The sequence below is a fragment of the Amphiura filiformis genome, chromosome 12, assembly GCF_039555335.1.
Source record: "Amphiura filiformis chromosome 12, Afil_fr2py, whole genome shotgun sequence".
In the NCBI taxonomy this organism is placed as follows: Eukaryota; Metazoa; Echinodermata; class Ophiuroidea; order Amphilepidida; family Amphiuridae; genus Amphiura; species Amphiura filiformis.
In genome coordinates this window covers 35515171-35540294 of record NC_092639.1, presented here as the reverse complement: position 1 = coordinate 35540294, position 25124 = coordinate 35515171, and positions in this window count along the sequence as shown.

Genomic DNA, 25124 nt, shown 5'->3' with positions numbered 1-25124 from the left:
TGAATAGATCGCCCTGTACTGCAAGCAGGTTGCATTCGATGGGTATGTCTGCAATCATAGATTGAATACAATCCCGCAACGATACTAAACTTACAGGTGCGAGTGATTAGCATTTTTTGACATCTATGGTTCATTGTATAGGTACCGCGTGAACGTTGAAGTGCAGGGCGATCTAATCAAAATTTGTATTCATCATTTGCTATGGTAATTAATCCTTTTACATCATCACTTCGACGGCGAATAACACTACAGCTGAACAAGTTTAAGCCATTTGACCCGTATACGACCTTTGACCTGTTAAAATTGAAATTTGCAATGTACATAACAAAGCTGTTGCTATTAAAGCCTTAATATATTTCGGTCAAATTTGAATTTGGTTATTCTTTGCCAAATATAAAATATTTTAGTATAACTGCCAGGAAAGATTTCTGGTCATTTTAAGCCAAACCAATGACATGGGGTAAAACGAAAGAAAACTCACTTACTATCTTAGCCGCTAAACTGTAGTGTTCTATGGAGGATTTAAAGTCATAATAATTATTCAAACTTGCTTTGTTGTCCTGAAATGCAATGAATTAAATTAGGTGTAAGTTGGATCATGTGTAAGCATTATTAATATGCCAAAGTATCAGGTTTGAACAAATATACGAGAGAGCGTGGAGTAGTGCGAAAATCTGGCGCAGTGGTAAGTTATACTTGTCTTTGTTGCATGGGGTCCGTGGTTCATTCCCCGGCGGTGGCGACTTCCTAAGGTATTCAGTAACTTGGAGCAAAAGTGTTTCATTGATTAACATTAATTTCAAAATAATGTATGTGTACACAGATCTCTGAAAGGATAAAAATAACCTATTTTACATAAATACAAAAGATAGATGTCTGTTATTTCAGCTATATTTCCTGAAACATACTTTTTCAAAAAAAATTGAAGCTGTTTTACACATATAGATATAGGTTGCTGCAGCGAGCGAGCAATCTCCGACTCCGGAATGAAGCGTTGCAAGAACACCAAACGGAACTGCAATCTATCATGTCTGTCGCTCTTCAGAGATATCACTGCTGTCAGAACTCGCACCTCAGGTGTACTAATAATTATAATTTCCTTTATTTCTCCTCTTCCTCAACCACAACTCATATCTTATAACATGTAAGGTGGTAAACTAACTGGTAATATAATCCTTTGTGATTTCAGGATGTATTTCGATAATATCTTAAAGCATAATATGATATCAAAGAGCATAATGATTATACTAAGAGCTCCACATGTGCTAGCAATTATTATAATATATACGAGGGTCATTCAAAAAGTTCTACCTCCATCGTCATATCTCTGTTATCTTACCTGGCAGGAAGTTGAAATTACCCATGGTTACTCTTTTAAGAGTATAAAATCTTGGCTACAAAATAAAAGTTATGTGATGAAAATGTGAATTTTGGTTGTTAAGATGTTGGTTAAAGCAAATACAGATTTGGTACGTCGGAAACGGTCTCAAAAGAAAGGCTAATTTTGATTAAAAAGGTTGCCCACATCTTAGTAGAAATCATTACAGATTTATTTCTGAAAATAATTAAATTGGTTTATTTTTGTTCAAATAAATTAATCAATATCTAATGCTTCCAGATAGTACAGTTTAATGGGTTTCGTGTCTTTTGCACAATAAAACCGATACATGTTCAGAATAGCCTTCATATTGACCCTTTTCCATACGTTGTTAACTTCGATCGGATGAGCACTTGTTGGTTCAAGTTGTATTAATTGGTTCTTAAGTTAAAATCAAATAAGTCGTATGCACAGTTTTTGTATTTTGGAAGTATATACAAGGTTATTAACAAACTGTTCATCTTATGTCCACGTCAATATGCTTCCATAGCTTAAAATAAGGGCGTAATTACGAATTAGCCTTAAACGTGGTCGAAAAGTGCATGGTCCTAGCAAATTTCACTAACATTTGTGTGTCTACAACCTTTCAATGTTCTTCTCATATAGGAACAAAAGGGAGCTCAAATAGGAACAAAATATTTATCCTGATTAAGCAGTTGGACAACCGCATCTTAAAAACATTTTTATGGAGATTATCCAAAGCTATAATATGATGCTTACTGAACTTTGGCTTCAGTTTATAACCGTTTCCGACGTACCAAATCTGTATTCGCTTTAACGAACACATCTAAACAACCAAAAATCACATTTTCATCAAATAACTATATGATTTTGTAGCCTAGATTTAAGAGTATAAACATGGGTAATTTCAATATCCTGGTTCGTAACACAACGGAGATGTGATGATGGAGGTAGAACTTTTTGAATGATCCTCGTAGAAGTCGTTTATGGTAACATATTGCGCATGATGCAACGTATGAAAAGCAATTCAGTTTGTGATTTTTATAATACTAAATGATACTTAAAATAATAAACAAGTCACGACAGAGCATAAAATTGTACACTTGAACTATTAATATTGTTATTTTATTAACACACTTTGAAAAATAATGTACATACGTGTTTCGCATTCTTTGTGGTATTCCGTATGTATGTCTTATTTTTAAAAACATTATTTTATGAGTGTTTATTGCCACTACAGTAAAGCTAGACTACCCCGTAGTCCACTTGCCCATTGTGCATACTCTGGATATTGTATTTAAGCTTAAAACTCTGATTTAATTAATGTGTGCACAATTGATAGATTTTCACATCTGATCAGTCACCCTACTCCCTCTGTTTGTTAGCTTCCCAAGTGGACTACTGACATTGCCTTGCGGTTAAGATTTTTAACACGGGACTCTATGGAGAGTTAGGCCAATTTCTGGCCTAACTAAAATTGGGCATGATGTAATGCATCTTTAAATGGATCTGCCTTGTGATTGGTCGCCCATACCTCGCTATGGTTTAAATCATCTGGGCCCGCGCCATTACCATTAACTACACCGTAAACAACTGTCTGTGGTATTTGCGGCGCTTTTGTGTAGACGCGAAAGTTAATCTCTCATCAAACATCTAGCGCGTACTTGTGGTTAATGGACTGATAAACAAGTATGCTTGACAGTGTGTAAAGTCCAGGGGGTAAAGTTCTGCTTACAATTCAAAGTTCATAGTCGAAATTTCGGGGTTCGCTATCAATAAACTGGTAGATTCCAAAATCAGAATTGTTCAGTATTAAAGTGAGCCGTTATAATTATGCAAGATAATGTTGCATTCAATTGCTTTTATTGTCACTAATCGTCTGATATTTTTAACTCTTTATGACCATTTTACTATTGAATACTTTAATTTTAATAAACATCAGTATAATTTTGAGTTCAACGAAATGGGTTCATCATGACTAATAATAACATATTTTTAATAAAATTCGACTATGGCATAGTCTACAGTAAAGCGTACTTTTAGAAAAAATATTTGATTTTGTACAAATGACGCTTAGCAGTTTTAATTCACTATAGGTTATAGGATGCGTAAAATGCTGCTACATAATCGTACAAGAAAAGTCTAACGTGCCTCATTAACTTTGGCATATATGACAACATCTTACTTCCTGCCTTTTTCCTGCCTTTTAGTAAAGCTATAAAGATTGCAGGTTAAAAAATAGAAGGCATTAATCGTTAATTCTTTGAAACATAAAAAGTATTTGAGTAATGCACCTCCATGCACTTACCGTAAAACCCACCCACCCCACTCACAACTACACCTACATCTAACATTGTCTAATCGTGGTCGGAAGGCCGACTCTGTCCTGGGCTCTAATCATGAATACACTTACTGACCATACGACGTAAGTATTCCAATTAAAGGGATCTGGAATGAGCGTTTTGAGCGTTTCGACAGTATTTTTTGTCACATCAGACATATCGAATTACATTCTGAATACGAAGAATGTCTTTCTGATTTCAAATAATTTTCATTTTTGAAATTCACGATATAATACAAATTTTATGACAAATTATTAAAATTTGATATTTTTCACATTTTGATATATAACAGTCCTCGAAGTAAATTTTATAAATCTAATGATATATTCTTAAAGTGTCCTATGAGTCACATTGCTTACCATGAAACATTTAAGTTCACCATGATGGCGAAAGGGTGTTCAATGTGGTCGTAACATACCCACGTTACGAGAGCTTAAAATGACTAAAATGCAAAAATATCGTACGCTTAACCCTTACGCTGCCCGCCCGGGGGTTTGGTTATCGGAAAGAAAAGCCTAAGGAACGAAAAAGGAGAGAAGATGAACAAAGAAGTTGCTTGGTACCCACGGGATTCGAACCATAGACCCCTCACTTGCCAAGCACAATATCACCGACCAGTGGCCACGGGTGTTTCGCTGGTCCGGCCAACGAAACCGTGCGTATGACTTAGGGTGGTTACGTCATGGCATTATAGTGATCAGAAGAGTCGAAAAGAAGACAGAAGTATGACAAAGATTGCGAGACTGAAAAAGACTGGAAATCTTTAAGGGGAGTCTTCGGCAATCATAACATTATGACTTAGAACAATAATTATCAAGCACGAATTACATGGCATAGGTTTATTTATTGACCATAAAAACGAAAAAAAAACCAGTCAACTTTCAACACACGATATTCAAAATTCCACTTTCAACACACGATATTCAAATTCCCGCGCCAAAATAGTCTAAGTGCAATGACGTGATGGTTATTTGTGCTCAATTGCCGCCAGCCTTCGTTGTATTACTGGGACGTCATTGCACTCGACAATTTACCCGGGAAGTTTGAACATCGCGTGTTGAGAGATGGATGTTTTTATTCGTTTTTATGGTCATTATGAGTTTGTTTTAAATAAAACCACGTGATTCGTGCTTGATAATTATTTTTCTTACTTATAAGGCATAATGTTGTGATTGCCGAAGACATCCTTTAATTGCAATGAAAAGGTCACGTGACCAGCGTAAAAACAACTTAATGATTTCAACCACGTCTTAGACAATACCAGCTAGCTAATAACATCGTGTTAATGACGCCTTTTCCCGTCTCATAATCATTGAAAGACCCCTGCCTTCTTTCTCTGTGGTTTTCTTCCAATCGCCACGTGCAACTTCCACCATTTTCTAAACAACTCCTAAGCAGACAAGTAAACCCTCTAAACTCCACTACTGAAGTCTTCTAGCTCTGACTTATTAAACCTAACCACAAAAAAATCTTACAAGAAAAACCACTGCGCATACGTTATACTAGTACATACCACGTGATGCCATGACGTAACCACCCTAAGTCATACGCCCCGGTCATACGCACGGTTTCGTTGGCCGGACCTGCGAAACACCCGTGGCCACTGGTTGGTGATATTGTGCTTGGCACGCGAGGGGTCTATGGTTCGAATCCCGTGGGTACCAAGCAACAATTATCTAAATCAATATATTATTGAAAAATATTAACACTTTGAAGTTTTGCAAATGTTCATAATTCTGCAAATCATATACTTTGAAAACTTGCTTGATTTATTGTTGTTAATGAGTTATGTGCGTTATACAAAAGTGTTGATGTTTCAGCCCTCTTTACAATATAACTCAAGAACCACAGGACCTACAAAAGTATATCTGTGATATTTGAATTCTTCTACACACTTGTTATGAAATGATCAATGCAATTTTTGCCAAAGCTCACTACCATTCGCAAGATGCTGTGAACTACCAAATCGCAACAGTTTAAAATATACCGAGCGTGTAGAAGAATGCAACAAAATCACAAATTTACTCTGTACTATACTGAGGTCCTGTGGTTCTTGAGTTATGTTGAAAAAGCTTGAAAAGTGGGCTGAAACAATTTGTAAAACATACATAACTCATTAACAACAATAAATCAAGCAAGTTTTCAAATTATATGATTTGTAGAATCAACTTTTGCAAAACATCAAAGTGTTATTTTTCAATAATATAGGTCCTATTGATTTAGATATTAATGAAAATCGATTTTTTTGTTGCTTCGACCAACAATTCCTAGTCAACCCTTAAGCTGTACTATTATAATGATGATCATGATGGTAAAGATGTTTATAGTCAAAAGTATGAAGAATGTTTATATAAAAAAAATTGTCATTTTCAGAGGTGATATCACACATCAAAATGGGTATAAAAGTGGACAAGGAACTAGGAGAAGTCATCAACCAATTACTACACTGCCAATGCACTGTTGTGTTGTAAAGCGGGCATTTCCTCCCAGAAGTGTTAAGACCATTGGACTTACTCGGGCATTAACATACATACCTAGCGTCAGTCTGTTATCTTCATTATGACCAGTTTTCGAATGGAAAAATATGAAGCACTTAGGCAAATAAATGAAATATGTTAGCTCATCATCGCACAACATGAAATGTACGAGGCCGACAAGGATATTATTGACCATTTATATACATGTTGGATTAAAAATGTGTATTTAATTCCCATATGTGTAATGTCAACGACATTTTGGACATTACGAGTTACCAAAATATCTTGTATAGCAAATCTGTACTCAAAAATAGACAAGCGATTGTACATGCATTACCTTCTGGTATGCACTTATACTCTCTCAAGTGTAATGTATTTATTAAGATGGTTGCAACCATTCGAGCAACGCCCTTTGAATAAAACATTATTAAAATTAACAACAATCGTCAACGCAGTGTGTTTCTTAAATAAAAAGTAACAATAATGCACTTTTATGCTTAGTTCGAGCATTGTCGATTTCTATACACAGGACACTGAGCTAATATTATCAAATAAAGTAATTGAATTTGCCTGTGGATGACACTCGACTATTATTCCCAGCCAGCAGTCTTCAAGTAACCTTCTTTGTACTTTTTTCAATCGTCCATTATCAATTACAAAGTACTCGACGTTGTAGTTCAGCCCTGGATTTCTGAGCTCCTCCGTCATTAGATCAGGAAAAGATTTACGGCAGGAGTTATCTTGTCGAATAGAAATATTAAAATGTTGATAGACGTTTGAAAAGTGCTTCGTCTTGAAGTGCAAGTTAACTCTATCTATCAAACCTGGCACTACCTTGGGTTGTACTTACAATTAATCAAAAAGTATTTTTGTTGTCTGTAATATTAATCAATTTGCACGTTTTGAAATTGAAGAGTAATTTACAGTATAAAGTACGTGCAGGTGTAATACACTTTTTGCTTTGAATATAATTGAAATGTATTCATATTCCTAAAATAATTAGAATTTTTTATCAATATAACAGGAAGAGACAAGTCTCACTTATATCACTTTTCTTTTACGTCGACTAATCATGTCTTGTGGAGATGTAAAAAAGGTGTTTTAAATGTTTTTTTTTTATTGCAAAGAGCGAACTAGTGATCGGGTCCTAACATTATAGTTTGCCAAATTTTTTTTCAAAATGGCGAAATGACGTATAATGCAAACTGCGACTGCGTCGGGGTCTCAACATAGTTTGAATCGCAAGGAGCGAGTAGCGGCGGCGATCGTGGTCTTAACATTAGTTTGAATCGCAAAGAGCGACTTAGCGATGGGGGTTTCAACGTAGTTTGAATCGCAAAGAGCGAGTAGCGATCGTGGTGTTAACATTATATGAACTGATCACAAAGAGCGAGTAGCGATCGTGGACTCGTGGTCTTAACATTAGTTTAACTTACAAAGAGCAATAGTGATCGTGGTCTTAGTAAATCAGTGCAAAGAGGGAGTAAATGATCGTGTTCTTATATATCTTTAGTTTGAATCGAACAGAAGCGAGCTATAGCGATCCTGATTTTAAAATTAATTTGAATTATGCTAGTAGGAAATTCGTGCTTTTTAGTGTCGCATATAATTTCTAATTTGTTAAATAATTTTTTTTTTATTATTATACTTTATACACATGTATTTTTTTAGAGGGGTAGGTTGAGAAGCGTTCCAGGTGTTTAAGAATCATCCAAATAACAACGTGTTGAATACAAGATCGAGAAGATTCTAGTGAATCTATGAATCTGAAAACAACCACGCTAAGTTGTCATTCAAGATTAACGTAAGTAACATGGGAATCATGGGAATGAAATGGACCTATATCTGATAGAATACGAAACCACGTTTTCTAACTACAGTGTCTCTGATTACTCGCTGCGATTTCTAAAGGTTTAAACAGATCAAATCAAGTTCAAAGACAGGCGAATTCTGTACTTGCTTATATTGTTCATAAACCTTTAATATTATAATAGAAATAGAATTTCATCATTTTTATCCCACGATTGGAATAAAAGCGTTTCACTTCATGGATTGAAATAAATGTAAATGCACATTTGGAGTGCTAGGAAGGGGGTAAGGGTTGTCCTACGCTTAAGGGTCAGTCACCGAGCGACCTATATTCCCTGGGTTACCCCCAACCCAATAGTATCAGATGGCACAATAGCCAATTGCTCACCTGGACGCACACCTGCAAATTCTTAGATTGCAACTGACCGTTTTATAAGAGAACAACCTTGCTGAATTGCTCGCCGCCGACAATTTGTAGTTTTCGGGAAAGTTCAAAGCGGTTAATGTTTGAGGGAAAATTAAATGATTATGTTGTTTTCCTCGAGGCATTGGATGATTTGAAAGTTGAAGAACACCCAGGTTAGCAGATGAATCAGAAGACACCGCGAATTACGCGCCAGTTTGAAGCAGTAGACATCATAAGGACAGACAAGACAAACAATGTCAAAGACAAATGGAGATGATTAAGGGTAGACGAGGTATTGTTGGTCAAAGCAACCTAAAAATCGATTTTAATTATCTAGATCAATATATTATTGAAAATTAACACCTTGATGTTTTGCAAAAGTTCATTCTACAAATCGTATACTCTGCAAACTTGCTTAATTTATTGTTATTAATTAGTTATGTACGTTTTACAAAACTGTTGTTGTTTCAGCCCTCTTCACAACGTAACTCAAGAACCGCAGCACCTATAAAAGTATATCTGTGATATTTTAATTCTTCTACACGCTCGCTATGAATTGAGCAACGCAATTTTTGCCAAAGCTCACTACCATTCGTACGATGCTGTGAACTACGTTCGAAGCAGATATGCAATTGAATGAAAGCAAACGAAATAGAGATAGTGGAGTGATAAGAATGAGTGAAAATAAAAGGATATTACTACGTATTCCTTTGACAAAATTGAAAATAATTTCTCCTTATTTCAATAGATTTTTCTTTAAGGTGGGTTGGAGGGAGCATGACCTGGTGGTGTTTGCACTCAAATATTGACATGAGTGATCAATGTATTAATATGAAGTGCACTACATTTTTGTAGTTAAATTAATGGCCACAACTGGGAAAATAATGGCTCCAATCATCCCACTCGCCATTCGTAATCTTATCTACATCAGACACAAAAAGAAACTCGTCAGTTATAGCCATCCTTGCTGTTCAACAACCTGATAAGTTTGGATTATTCTGAAATAAATATTTTGTTAATTGGACTTTGCTTTCTCATTTGACACCCTGTTCGTGAAAATCGAACAAGAATTGACCAAGATATGCGCCTCCAAACCCCAAAATCAAAAGTTGCAATTTCAATGGGAACGCATCGGTGTATTGCATACAAGCACCACGGCCCAATCAATAAAGCAAACAATGTAACAGGCACAAACGAATCGTTAAAATTGCAACTTTTGATTGAGAGTTTTGAGGCGCATATCTTGGTCAATTCTTGCTCGATTTTCACGAACTGGGTGTCAATTGAGAAAGCAAAGTCGAATTAACAAAATGTATATTTCAGAATAATCCAAAATTATCAGGTTGTTGAACATCAAGGATGACTATAACTGACGAGTTTCTTTTTGTGCCTGGTATAGATAAGATTATGAATGCTGTAGTGTAGTCGTACAAAGCGAAAGGTCGATTGGATTACCTCATTTAGAGGAGGAGTAGAAGAAGAAGAAGAAGGAGATTGACGAAAACGAAGAAGAGGAAGACGAAGTTTGAAGAAGAAGACATTGAATAAAAAGAAGAAATAAACATGTCACAATATGATGGATATTGAACAGGAGCCCAGTAAAAGGCCGTAGAAATATGTCATGTTACTTTTTAGAAGTGGTACTGTCAGTGAATTGGAGATCAGAAGACCATTAATCATAATCGAAGACAAAGGAAATAGAAATCAACGTCTCAATCACTATAAGCTATACCACATAAGCTGTATCAATTATTTTCAAATCGTGTCCCATCCTCTCAAGCAATCTCCTTCACACAAAAAGGGAAAAAAGTACATAACATTTGTATAATTATAAAAATGCATAATTTGCAATATGACATCCAAAATCGTTGTTCTCCAAAATTAGCCCGGTCCAGCTGCCTGGCCGGGCAACAGTCCCCGACCAGCGTGACCAGGCAGCATGTTTTTTGTGCCTGAAACATGGTATCCCACAATGCAATGCTCTAACTCAAATAAAATATCTGTTATTTCTTGATCTAGAGGATAGAAGAAGTATATATTATTACTACACACAATGGTCAAAAGTATTGCAATTACATAGAGGACACGGTGGCTCAGTGGTTATGGCCTTGGACTCATAATCTGAGAGCTCGCTCGACGTGCGTGGGTTCGAGTCTCCGTTCCACCACCGTGTTGCGCCCTTGGGCAAGGCGCTTTGCCTCGCTTGCCTCACCCCACCCAGGTGCAATGGAAAGCTGTTAGAGGTAGTCACAGTCGTTGTACTGATGAACCTTGCGCCATTTGTAGGTAGCAAACATGGTTCCGACATATTCTAAAATGGCACGGTCTATTGCCATTTGGTCTAATACCATTTCGTCTAATTCCCGTTTAGTCTATATTCAATTGGTATATTCCCAGAAAGGCTAATTGCCACTTAGTCTAATAATCATATAGTCTAATGTCCATTTAGTCTAATATTGTTTGGTCTAATAACCGGTATGTCTACTAACTATATAGTCTAATAACCATTTAGTCTAATATTTCTTTAATAACCATTTGGTCTAATAACCGTTTGGTCTAATAACCGTTAGGTCTAATACTCGTATGGTCTAATAACTAGTTAGTCTAATACCATTTTGTCTATTTATTAATAAACTAAATGCCTGTAAGACTAAATAGTGTGTAGACCAAATGGCTATTAGACAAAATGGCTATTAGACCAATTGGCTATTAGACAAAATGGCTATTAGACCAATTGGTTATAGACCAAATGAGTAGGCTATTAGACTAAATGGTTGTTAGACTAAATGGTTTTAGACTTATTGGTTATTACACTAAATGGTTATCGGACCAAATGGTTATCGGACCAAATGGTTATCGGACCAAATGGTTATCGGACCAAATGGTTATTGGACGTAGTGGATATAGACCTAATGGGTTTAGACGAAATGGATGTAGACGAAATGGATATTAGACCAAATGGTATTAGACCAAATGGCAAATCCCCGGCGGAATAAATGTAAGTCGCTTTGAGGCTGTTTACGGCATAAAGCGCTATATAAATATCTACATTTATTTATTTATTTTTTACATCGCTGAAAAAGACGAATTCGATAAACAGTAAGTAGAACATTCGTCCAATATTCTGCGATTTCACATTATAGGCATTTAGGCATCCGGATATTTTGTGGACAAAAGTTTCTTCGTCTCTGCTTCAAACGGTTTCCGATTATTCCGCCATGTTGCAATGCAGTTTTTATATTATCATAGACATGATAGATATAAAATGTTATTTTTTCTGTCAATTTAATTTAATAAATTGTGGTTCACTTAATTTTGTGTTTAAAAAAACCGTTAGAAATTGTTTTGCTATTTAAGTAATATTTTTTTGGGCAAAATGGTGAAAATGAGATATAACTAAAGGGTGCAAAAGTAAAATTTAAAAAATCGGGGACAGTTTATGGTTAATCTGCCAAATTCAGAAGAGTTTCAAAGACCTATACTGCTTGCGCCAGGCTAAATATAGGCCTAGTGATACAGTAAACAATTCAAAGGTCAGTGGCCGAGAAGTGAGTGGATTTCTTGTGAAGTTTCCTCAAATAATGCTGCAATCAAGAACTCAAGATAATACACTTAAGTGTATACTCCTTACGATGAGTGACTGCACTTATCATAGTTGTCTATTATTTAATAAACGGAAAGAAGAAGAAATGTGACAAACGACATTTCTGATTGAAAGATATCACACTGCTGAAATACTGGTGAATTATGCCGGAGAAAACAACTGACACGGTTATTACGCTTCTTTTGGCTCAGAACTTGTGTGTGTGTTGCGGGTAACGGTGGCGAAAGAACAGTCTTTGATACACACATTCTCACCCTACGGTGATGTGTGCACTCTTCAATTCTGGGTCACCCCCTCTTACAAGCCGACTTGTCATTATATCTTTATTGTGTCACATTGTGTACAACAAAGAAAATGGATTCTTATTATTGAAGTAAGAAAACGACTTAGGCGAAACTTGATACAAAGATCCATTTGCATTTAGCTCACAAGTTGCCGCAAATTCAATTAAATTGTTTGGATTCGTAAGGCTTTTTAAAGTAATTTAAAACAGGATTAGCGTAAACTAAAATAGTGAATGAGGGAAATTCAGAGCATTGGATATGCAGGTGTTGTATTGCATAATGACCACTGAACTACTGAGTAACAATGTAAAATGAAACAAAAGTTGTAGAAATGCAAGGAACTATTATTACTTTATAGAAATACCAGATTAAAGCTTTATACGTCTATTAGCAAAAAGCAAATAGATTTTGCGCCAAAGACCTGATTTCATGTGAATGCCCGCTCCCAGTATGGACTCTGCTTGCAACTTAACTTATCAGTGTTCAAAGTTCCACAAGTTACTTTTAAGTAGTTCCAGAAGACACATCATCTTATCATACTGTACATAGATAGTGAAGATCGAACAAAGCAAAAGTTAAAGTGACGAATTAAAGGCGCCAGCCCTATTTTAATTACGCTAAGATGAATTTGCTAAATCAGTAAGTCTGACGTCGTAAAAGATAACAAGTTAATATGGAGATGCACCATTGCTTCATTGTCGAAACTTCTAGTGATATCTACCACGCACTTCTATTATCAGATAGCACAATGGGCCATTCCAGTTGAAATCCATACACCCCTATGGAAGACATTACCTTAATCTCCCACACACGTGAATTTCAAATTACCTCAATGGATGACTCCATTTGAAATCTACACCCCCTGTATGGGAGATTAAGATCATGTCTTCCATAGGGGTGTATGGATTTCAACTAGAATAACCCGCCATTTTTCCACTGGATTGAACTCTTTGAAAAGTTCTGCTGCTTAAAGTGCACTCTGCCACCACACACACTTCGATCATTCCCACGACAGCAAAAGAAACACGATGGTAAATAAAAAGCCTTTGATTTAATGGAATAGCACTTTACCCAAAATGGTTACATATTGTTTGTTCCCGCAATATCTTGTCACCGTGATCTGATTTTCACTTAAAACGGGCCTAGAATCTGTGGAGGGAGTTCATTCAACTGAGTCGTCTATTGTTATTGCAGACTTCAACGACATTGAATCAAAGTCACCGCCAAGTATTATGCAGTCATATTTCTACAGTGATTAATTAGTCAATAGTGATGTAGTGACAGCATATTTGTTAGCAATTATTAAAAGAGGTATTGAAGTGCATCCATTATAGCAATCCAAATAAAACGTACGTAATTATGATGATTTATATTATAATGGAAACCACAACTGGAGTATCCTAGAACATTCTACTGTGACGTATATTTTCCCGAACAAAAGAAAATTAATTAATTATAGGTTAATAAATGCGTATCACTTGTTGGGAGTGACATTGTACAAAACAATGCACGCGTACTGAGATGTTGATGCGTCTAATGCACGAGCCCCGTAGGGGTAGTGCATTAGACACATCAACAAGCAACTTAGCAAATATAAAAGCACCAACCCGCTAAAAAATGAACGCGTCCAAAAGCACTCTGCGTACTACGCTGACTGTGCTGCAATTATACAATATTTATGCACACCTCGTATTTTACTAACAGTTGCTCTGATTGGTTCTCACTATCTAGGAGTGTATAGAGTGTATGAATAAGACATATTCTTATGCTGTACAAAGACAAATCTTACACCCCTATACCTGTAATTGTAGTTCGAAGCACTCACTTGAATTCAGTATGATTTCAAATTCAAAACAGGACATCAAACATATCAAATAAGGGTGTTCATCGGTCGTTAATTCTTGTGTCAAAAAGTAAGTTCTGACGGCCACAGTTCCACCAATAGAGACGATTGCTGACCAATGAGACGGATCGCTATTTTTTTTTTTATACCGAAATGTACGCATATAGCTCAATGATGATTTTCAATCGTCAATCTAGAGCTTTTGCATTATGTTCTGCACGTAAGTACGTCAGAATGACGTTTGGCAAAAAAAGAAGGTCCAATGCACTTATTGAAACATTGACAATTTGACAATTTTGGTACTAGTAATTCACTGAAATCCTTTACAAAAGAAACCCAAACCACGTCATCACATGGCCCAATGCGCACAATACGCGTGCGCATTGACGATGTCCGGATTGATGATGACGTAATTTCGGCTTCTTGTAAAATATTCCACGAATGAACCGAATCTCACGAAAAGCTAAATTGAATACCTGAGTGGAAGAAGGGCCCAACTCCAATTTTTAACAAAAATGAGTTAGACCCAGCATGTTATTGCCAGCATACTGTTCTTCCTTGTGTGTGAAAGATGAGCCAAAATCCACTCTCTAAATAGTCTTCCACGTACACTTAATCATGGTTTTCATGGAAGGAAGGCCCAACTCCATGGAGTTGGGCCCTTCTTCCACAAATATTGGGTTAAAGAGGAATTTTTGTTCCTTCATGAAATCTGCTTTTCACTACAATAAACTTTCTTGCTAACATATTGCATGCTTCTACTTGTGCAAATAATGGATAATTACCAAATTTCTGTAGCTATTTATAACACATCTGCCTACGGAACTACCGCTTGCAGTATATTAGTGGAAGAAGGGCCCAACTCCAGCTCGTATTAAGACATGTACCGTTGCCATGGAAACATCATATATAATTTTGAATGTATGTAATAATGTATGGCCATGTATTAAAGGTTCCCTGAAGATGAAAGCATTCTGTCTATAAAACTTATCCAAATATTACGTTTTTTCTTAATATCTCAAAAACAGTTTTGATGGAGTTGGGCCCTTCTTCCACTCAGGTATTCAATTATAACGGGTACCATAATTGTTGATAAAAATTACAAAACGTTTTATTTACCTAATGGATTTTCTGACTTTCTGACCTAATTTTCAAAGACTTCCACTTACATTTCAGTTCAAATCTAGGCTATGCCAAGAAAATGTCAGAAAATGACGATAAGAAAATATTTTACATTGAGTTTTTCAATAATCGAATCGAGTCTCAATAGCAGTTATTCTGATGCGGTACGCGTTCATTGTCTGTGCACACACTACAGCCTGCCTCAAAATAAAAGTTGTGCAAGTGAAAAACGCCCTCTTTAGCAATTAGAAAATACCGTTGTGACATGAAGCTTACATCCACGTCAAGGGCGTAGTCGTAGCTCTCAAATGCCGTTTGTTCTGTTCAATTTGCTTGTTTTAATCTCGAGATATGTTTAGTTAACAACAAAAGGGTAAAATCACAATTGTGACACTTTTACTATAGGGAAGAGGGCTGTACATGTAAATCAATGATAGCTGCTGATGATGCGTCTAATGCACTCCCCACCCCCTCGGGGCTCGTGCATTAGACGCATCAACATCAGTGCGCGTGCATTATTTTGTTTAATTCCTCTCCCAACAAGTAATACGCGTTCATTAACCTATAATTGTGCAATATTTGTTTGTCTTTTAACATGTCTTGAGTGACAAAGAAAACAGTATTATTTACCATGATAAAATTATTGACATGCACATGTATTTAATTTTACAGTAGAATATGAAATATTTATTTATCTTTTAATCTGTTTTAAGAGGAAAAAGAGAATCATTATACCTGTATCATGATAAAACAGTAAAAACTATTTTGTATTGTTGTGTAATTGATGCATTCTTTTGATTTTACGAAGGAACTCTTGATAAACTTGATGCTATCATTGATTTACATGTACCGGGTACATGTACAGCACTCTTCCCTAGTAAAAGTGGCACAATTGTGATTTCACCCTTTTGTAGTTAACTAAACATATCTCGAGATTAATAAAACATACAAATTGAACAGAACAAACGACATTTGAGAGGTAAGACTACGCCCTTGACGTGGATGTAAGCATCATGTCACAACGGTATTTTATAATTGCCAAAGAGGGCACTTTTCACTTGCACAATTTTTTTTGAGACAGGCTGTATTATTGTCGGTTCAATGGAAAGAGTTTGAAACAGTATTATACTAATCAAAGGAGACTTGTGTTTTAAGTTGACATAATTATTTGGCCAAAAATAAACAAACTATATAAATTAAATTTGGAAGGCCTTTTACCGAGCCGCTGCGCCTTTCCGTGATAAATGCTAATCTATTGATAGATAATGCACATTAAATATTACGAATGGTTTATTATACATTTATCACAAATGGATTAAAATGTGCAGTAATTGTGACAATCTATGATTATGACAATAGGAAATGTCAGCAGAAATGATTCCCCCATAGCATTGTACACGTTGGATATGACGGTAGACCTCTTCACTTTCAAAAGACAGATACGATCCGAAGTGCCCATCGTCGTGCAACGTAATTGTCTGGTGTTTTTTTTTTCTTTTGGGTTTTTGTTTGTTTGTTTGTTCGGGTGGTGTTATTGTTTGATTGTTCTGGCGTATAAAGAATTGTGAGATGCTTTTTTTTTTGCATTGCGGTATTCAGTGCCCATTCTGTAAGAAGCGTACAGTCTCATATATTTGGTCATTTATTAGCCTACGTTAGTCTACAACTGTTATTCTACTGTACATGGTCTCACGGTACCAATGTCCAGTCAGAAAAGAGGTGTTATCATCCCACAAGGCATTCTTCATGATGACAATGTCAGAATCTTAGGGTGCAGTGACTATATTTATCATGGCTGAATTATCGTCTTCTTTTCTGAACGGAAAAAATGGTTCAATAAAACAATGCTTGTTTTATTGTTGTAATAAGTACTGGTAATCAATATTTGTGATGGGAAGTAATGAGATTTTGATTGGCGTAAACACCCTGGATATATAACGTATTTCGATTTGCTAAAATGGTTTGGTGTAAGGAAGGCAGGAAGGAAGTAAGGAAGGAAGGAAGGAAGGAAGGAAGGAAGGAAGGAAGGAAGGAAGGAAGGAAGGAAGGAAGGAAGGAAGGAAGGAAGGAAGGAAGGAAGGAAGGAAGGAAGGAAGGAAGGAAGGAAGGAAGGAAGGAATGAATGAATGAAGGAAGGAAGGAAGGAAGGAAGGACTGAGGTAGGTAGGAAGGAAGGAAGGAAGGAAGGAAGGATGGAAGGAAGGAAGGAAGGAAGGATGGAAGGAAGGAAGGAAGGATGGAAGGAAGGAAGGAAGGAAGGAAGGAAGGAAGGAAGGTAAACATAAACCAATGAGATCAGTCATATTCCACTACTTCAGGTGGTATCGGCCAAAACGGTTTAATGTAAACTTTGCTCCCTCCCTGGCTCGGTGGCTTCGGTACACCCCTGTTGAATGCCTACGAAAGAGAATTGCTGCACTACTGCACTTTCAAAGATACTAATCTTACAGGTGCGATTGATCAGCATGATATGGTTCAATGCAGAGGTACCGCGTGAACGTACCAGTGCAGCCAGTATATTCAAAAATTGTTTTCACCTATTGCTATGGTAGTTAATCCGATTATTACATAACTTCGCCAGCGTATGTACGTACATGAAAACTGCATTATGTAATGACAGATGAAGCATGGAGCCTATAGATCACCCGATCATCATTTTCATGTGTGATAAAATTGAATATTAGAAAGTTGCTTTGTTTAACAACCTTGATCAACCACATTAACCTTTGTTAACAATAATGTTTTCACGTAATTTCGACATTTAACGCATTTTTGGTGCCAGTAATATGTGTCAACACCAATATGTATCTAACACCTATCAGACTAGACCTCAGCGACTGTAATAATGATCAATAGGATGACACGATAACAAAATAATCAACTCACAATGAAGTTGAAAGATAGAATGAGTCAACAGATGTTTTGGTAAGCAATTATCATATCTGTTTTTGTGTGGCTAGCTGTTTTCTTCGTATGTTTTGTTTTGTTCGTTTGATTTCATTCTGAGGCTTAAAGGAGTATTTCGTGATCCTAGCATCCTCTTTTTATGACATTTTTCAGTACATATCCATGAAAAAAGCCTATTCCCAAAATTTCAGTTGATTCCGATTCTGCGTTCGCGAGTTATGCATGATAATGTGTATTACACTGCTCCATAGACAATGCGTTGTAATTTCGTTCTGGTGCACCAGAACGAAATTCAAATTTCTCGATATCTTAGCTAAACGAATTAATCTGCAAGAAATATTTTGTACATAAACATTATGTAGCCATAGGTTTCCAGTGATATAAAAATCTCAACTTTTTTTTGAGAAAAGTGGGGGGATGAGGCTGTGGATCGCGAAATGCCCTTTTAACAGTTGATCAGAAATTGTCTTCCTCTGGGATAGCTGATTATAACAGCATTTGAACTCTTTGAAACCTGTTAATAACGGACCAAAAACGAAAAGATGTTGCAAGATGTAAATAACAACAACTTGTTGTTGCCAACAAGTGAGCATATAAATTTTAGGTTTTCTCAAACACTTTTCAGTGTTACAGCAATAGTTTAAAGTATTCTTTGCCATATGTCCAGTACAGTTTTGAACTTCAAATTGCACGTTCACTGTTGAACAGTCGTCTAAATATAATTATTACTAGTATTTGGGTCTACAGTGGTTTTTACAATTGATATGTTAACGATTATGTTAACTCCTAGGGTCTATGGTTAACTCCTGCATGGCAGTATTTTGTAATTGTTTCAACTGAATCCAACAAACTACTTTACTACACATTATATGTAAATTGTTTTGACCAAAAAACGTATCAGCCCGGTCATTGATCCTTCCCCCACGTGCCGCGGGATAGGTCTTGTCGATCGCATGCAACACCGACCGACCACCACCTGAAAAGTACAGCGGCCAAAACGAACTCCTTGTGCCAGCTCACTTTTGCACATTACGGGTATACCCCACATACAAATCGGCAACAATCAAGAGCAACAAAGCCTTTCATTTTGAAGAATCTATAAATCCCATTCTTTTCTTCTACTTCATTGAACACAAATAATCCAGGGTTGGGTAAAATTGTTCTTCCTAGAACAATGCCCAGGTGGGTGAGTGTGAAAAGAGGTTGGTTTGATCAGAGTGAGAATGGTTTGATGATGGCTACAGAGCCCTAGGCGGAGATTTACCCGACACGCACGGAGAGTCTTGATGAAGACCTTTGGGCTTACTGGATACTGGTAGACTAACGTAGGGTAACATATTACCAAAAAGTGTTCTTTGAGAGTGCACTCTACCTACAGATGGGCCCTCAAGACCTCAATACATAATAAATGAATATTCAAGTGGTTTTTTTCTAGCGGTTAACCTTTGGTGTGCGATTGTCAAGCCTGATGGTAAAGAGGTGTTTGGGAGTAACTTTCCCATTGGTGTATTTGAAATACGTATGAAAGGCCCGAAGTGAAAAGTTCATGAAATGAGTTCAAACAGTACTAGTTTTGGTTCAGTCGTCTAAACATGCTAAACTAGGCTTTGATGATACGTTTGATTCATATTTTGGATGACTTTGAGAAATTTGATCAATTCTTTGCAGTTGTTATCAAATAGTAAAACCGCATGCCGCAAGTATAGTTTGAAATGTACCCTTGCCGGCCACTGTACTTTTTACCTGACTCAAACCCCCTGGATTAGCCTCCAACTCAGTTAATATTAGAGGTTAAGCTAAATCTGCATGCTGACAGCAAGTGTTGAAATGTGGAGCAGACATCTCAACGATGACCAAAACAAACGACTGGTCTAGGAGACTACTTTGAGTACTTTTTATAAGGCAGGAAAATCATGATGTTACTTGCGGTCAAGCAAGGATCTCCAGAAGGAATAGTAAACCATACTGAGTGGGAAAATCTTTGCGCTTTTAAAAAATAGGTCAATTTACTGAAGAGGTTGTTGCATTTTGCATATCACTAAAGATCTATACTTAATCAGATCATGATCGTTTGTCACTACAAAGTACGTTAACCCTAAAATTCCTTTAAACTCGTGCTCCACAGCATGGGGTCAATCTTTAAGTTATAATTGTGAATGGAGGTCATAGAACTATGCTATTGGAAATCAGATAATTTTTTGCAAAAGTCGTCTGCTGATAAGTCAAATGTATAATCAGAAAAAAGTATGTTCGCGCCATTTATATTTGGTTACCTCTGGATTGACAATTCAATCTAATTGAGCGCGCGTAGTACTTCAAATGAAACTTATTTCCCAAAGTGAGGCTTATATGTAATTCCCGTAGCTTGGGATCTTATTACTTTTTGAGACCAACATTTCCTTTTTGAAATACATGTAATATGTGATATCACTTTATTATTTTTGGGTTCACATAAACGGATAATTTATTTTTATTTATTTATTTATTTATTTATTTATTTATTTATTTATGCTATTGCTTGTGTGGCGACACTCACTTCTAAGTAATCATTTGATTTGGCATATTTTTACATTTTATTTAACATGAGAAAAATTTGGGGCGTAAAAATGAATCGAAGAGGCAACTATTATATTCTTGATTCTGTCAGTTCTGTGAGCAAAGGTGCTTTTCTAAAGCATTGAGTTAATAAAGTTAATTACATTTTGTCTTTGATTTCACCCTATTTTATATTTGCTAGACTATTGATTTTTAAATACGAGCCATTTCTAACTACTCTTCACAATTTCTTCTTTAGACATAAAAGTCAAAAGAAGATCTAAAACTTTTGCGGAGACCAACCTGGGAGAATAATTTTGGAATGCTGCTGCTGATGATAATGAACTGAACTGAAAACGTTATTGAGCATACTTGTGATAGTAGGTGAAGATTTGGGCATACAGCCAGATGTAGGAGGTGGCTTGAAACCAGGCTAGCAAGTTCTTATTCAACATACATGTATTAAAGTGTACTTTCTGTAAGGGGGATGAAAAATAACCTTAATATTAGTAATGACAACGCCACAACTAGTAAAGTCAAATATTTTACTATGAATTTTCATCAGAATGGTAGTATTTTCAATCATCATGATCGATGAATCTCAATATGTCAATTATAAAAGCATCAGGTGGTAAAGTTTTGCGAACTTTATGAAAGTACCTTGTGAATGATGGCGTACCAGGTGGGGAAAAGTGGGAGCATTTTACTTATTACTTTATCACTAAAACACAATATAACCCTTAATGACAAAATTTTAAAACATTCAAAGAGTTGACCTTTAGCAACAATTAAATCTTATTCAAACAAGCAAACGTTTGCATGGTTTGGAGCCAGGGTAGCAAATCTATCAAGCTTGTTAGAGCAGAAACCATATTAACTCAAAACTTTTTGGAAATCTATAAAGTAAATTAAATGACAAATACATCCGCGCTTCTAGAATCTTTTCTAAAATAATCGTTCCGTGTGTTTCTTGCAATATATAGCCCTAACTGGAAACATATTTCTTGACTTCTAGTAGTCATCCAAATTTCAAACATCTTTATGTCGTGGAACGTACTTTTGCCTCCATCCAACGGTGTGAACCTTTTTCCCTATTGGGCTTTCTTAGAGCTAATTTGGGTGTCGATAAGGTTCCGTTAGTGATTATCTCAAGCCCTAAAACAAATGAAATTCATAGCTGATTGCAACTGTTGTGTTATGCTTCACAATCCAAGTCTAGACAGGAAATAGAGCGACAAATACTTTTATGATCAGAACATATTCATTAGGTCTGTTCCATCTTCTCATCCGGCCAGCCCGCTACGACAAAGCACTCTTTCTGTATTCTCAAGACTTAAAATTCAATATATTTTGCCATAAAAAAATCAGTATTTTCGCACTTTCATATAAAACAACCAACATTTTCTTAAAAGAATGTTTCGGCATTTTTCAACCTGGTACAAAATAGCACTACCACCTGTAGTTTGCAGTTTTCTCGTATCGTAAGTTTTAACTAGTTTACCAACATGACCAATCTTATTGGGTACTGTAAATATAAAATTGTGAGCTGGATCATCCAATATGGAGTAGAAAAACTCTTTCAGAAACTTCTCAGCGATCCATTACCAAATTTGGTTTCAAAGATACAATTTTCCTGTATTAAGTATAATTGTCGTGTTTCTGTGGGTTTATTTTCAGGAAGATGACAAAAAACAAACCTAAAAAACCCCGAAAAACACCATTGATTCCTGCAAAAGTGTATAATATTTTAGTTTTAAAAATGTCTATATTAATTAATATTCGTATTGTTATCATGATGATAATATACAATTAACCAAACAAACCCTCGTGTATACCCAAACAAATAACCCTCAAATAACAAACACACAAATCACATCCTTTTACTAGAATAACCCTCTGCTGGGGAGGTTAGAAAAGTACAGAAGATTTTGAGCATCGAATTCCCTACACTTTCTTGACAACAAACGACCCGTCATGCAATTACGTGTTTATTATATTTCATACACAAACAAATCATGTCCAAATCTGTTTTTCATATCATATCAATGTCGGAAACAAAGTGAGGGATAAAAAAAAATCACAAATTCACGGTGAGAAGTAAGAATAATAGGTAAAAGTACTCTGTATCCCCATTCGGTATTGCTTTGTGTGAGATAATCTTAGGTATCACGTTTATAGACTTTTATTTATGTCTTATTTTGAGCACATTGTGTATTACTTTGTCAGAAATCGAAGTTGATACTGAACAAGTACTATTCCAGGTTCATCGTACTAAATAATAAGAGTATATAGTCTTTTTACCATGGCAACGTTTCAATAACTTGTCATCAGAACTGTTACTTGTCAATTATAATTACTATAGATTACAATACGCGATTACTATCGTAATTTTCTGACAATACGGAGATGTTGTCTGCTTAAAATTAAAACTTTCAAAATTGTACAATGTACTTTTTTAAAACTTTTTTCAGAGATGGAGATGACTTTGCACTATAATGGAGGCATACAGCGGATTAAATATCTAAATGGAACTTAGTTGGAAACAGACAATAAATCAAATAAAATGAAATAAATAAATAAATGAAATAAATAAATAAATAAATAAATAAATAAATAAATAAATAAATAAATAAATAAATAAATAAATAAATAAATAAATAAATAAATAAATAAATAAATGAAATAAATAAATAAATAAATAAATAAATAAATAAATAAATATATAAATAAATAAAAAAATATATAAATATGTAAACCAATCAATCCAAAAAAAAAAAAAAAAATAAACAAATAAACGATGATCTATGATTTAACATAATTATCTAGTATTTAGTATCTTTTTGTCACCTTGCAGAGTCAAACATATCGGCACAAATGTGCGTACCTGTGCCAGCAGGAAAATCCCGACGATTTTCGTAACATACAATGCGGGAATGTCCAGACAAGGCTATAGAGAGATGAACTATATTGGGAATCAAACACTAGAAACCATCGCACGCTGCTCGCTTCGCTCGCTATTTGAAGGGCGTCGCGGTTTGCGACCCGGGTTTACGACTGCTCGTGACGGCTCGTCCCCCCTCAATTGTGAGTAGTCTTTGACAAAGACTAAGATAAGGCCCAGTGGCGTAGCTGGGATTTTTTCCGGGGGGGGCAAGCATGTATGGGGCGGGGGCCCAAATCCACCAAACAAAAAATTTTGCCACCCCTTCCTCAAAAAGGTTGGTTTTTTTCGGTGGTTTGAAAAAGTGAAGAGCAAAAATGTTCAAATTCTATCCGCACCTTATATCGTTGGCCTATGGATTCTCTCTTTCTTTTCCCCTTTTTTCCATCTCTCTCACTCCTTTATTATTTTGTCCTGCGCTAGAGGAAATGGGACCAGGCGGATTCAGGGGGGCCCGGCGGGCCAGGCCCCCTCCTCCCAAAAAAAAAAAGAGGAGAGAAGAGAAGAGAAAGAGGAGAAAGGAGAAAAAAAGAAGAAAAAGGGAGAAAAGGAGAAGGGAAAAGGTTAAATTGCACGTATAGTAGGCCCATGCCTAAATCTCAGCCGGGTCAGTCTATATAGGTATGTGATTATTTTGCTTGAAGGCGGGTCCTCTGCCTAAAAGCATGTGAAAATTACGGCGGGCCCACCGATATGTAGGGCCCGTCACATTTTGTCACCAAAGTCAGTAGGCCTATTAAGACGGACTCCGAGCCGACTTCAATTCAACACCATGCATGCTTTAATTGCGAATCTCAAGTGTCAGTGTTACATTTAAAATTTTACAAATCGAGTTCGGGCCCTTTTTTGTTTTAAAAAGCAATGTAAAAATGGTCCACCAAATGGCTTCAATTAGGTCTTCATTTTGCAAAAGTTTCTCACTTATGAGGGGGGCATATCCCCCCTCAGACACCCCCCCTGTGTGCGCAACTTTATGTTTACATCCGGGGTTTACATCTAAAGCAATATCGGGTAATTTATTTATAAAGGTTAAAACTTGTCCACGAATGGCTTCAATTGGGCCTTCATTTCGCAAATTTTCGGCCTTTTGAAACATAAAATTTTACACAATAAATAGTGCAAAATAGTCCACCAAATGGCTTCAATTAGACTTTCATTTTACAAAATTTTCTCACTTCTGAGGGGGAACATCCCCCTCAGACACCCCCTGACCTGCGCAACTTTATTTGTACATAAGTATAAAGCAAGAATTCACACAATAAAAATCAAAACTTGTCCACAAATGGCTTCAATTGGGCTGTTTTTCTCAAATTTTAGGCTTTTTCAAACCAAAATTTTACACAATAATAGTGACAAAATGGTCCACCAAATGGCTTCAAATGGGTCTACATTTTCCAAAAGTTTCTAACTTCTGAGGGGGGCACATCCCCCTCAGACACCCCCCTGCGTCGCGCAAGCGCTCCGGGATGGCCGCTTCGCGGCCATTACTTACATTTTTTTTCAAATATTGGGCCC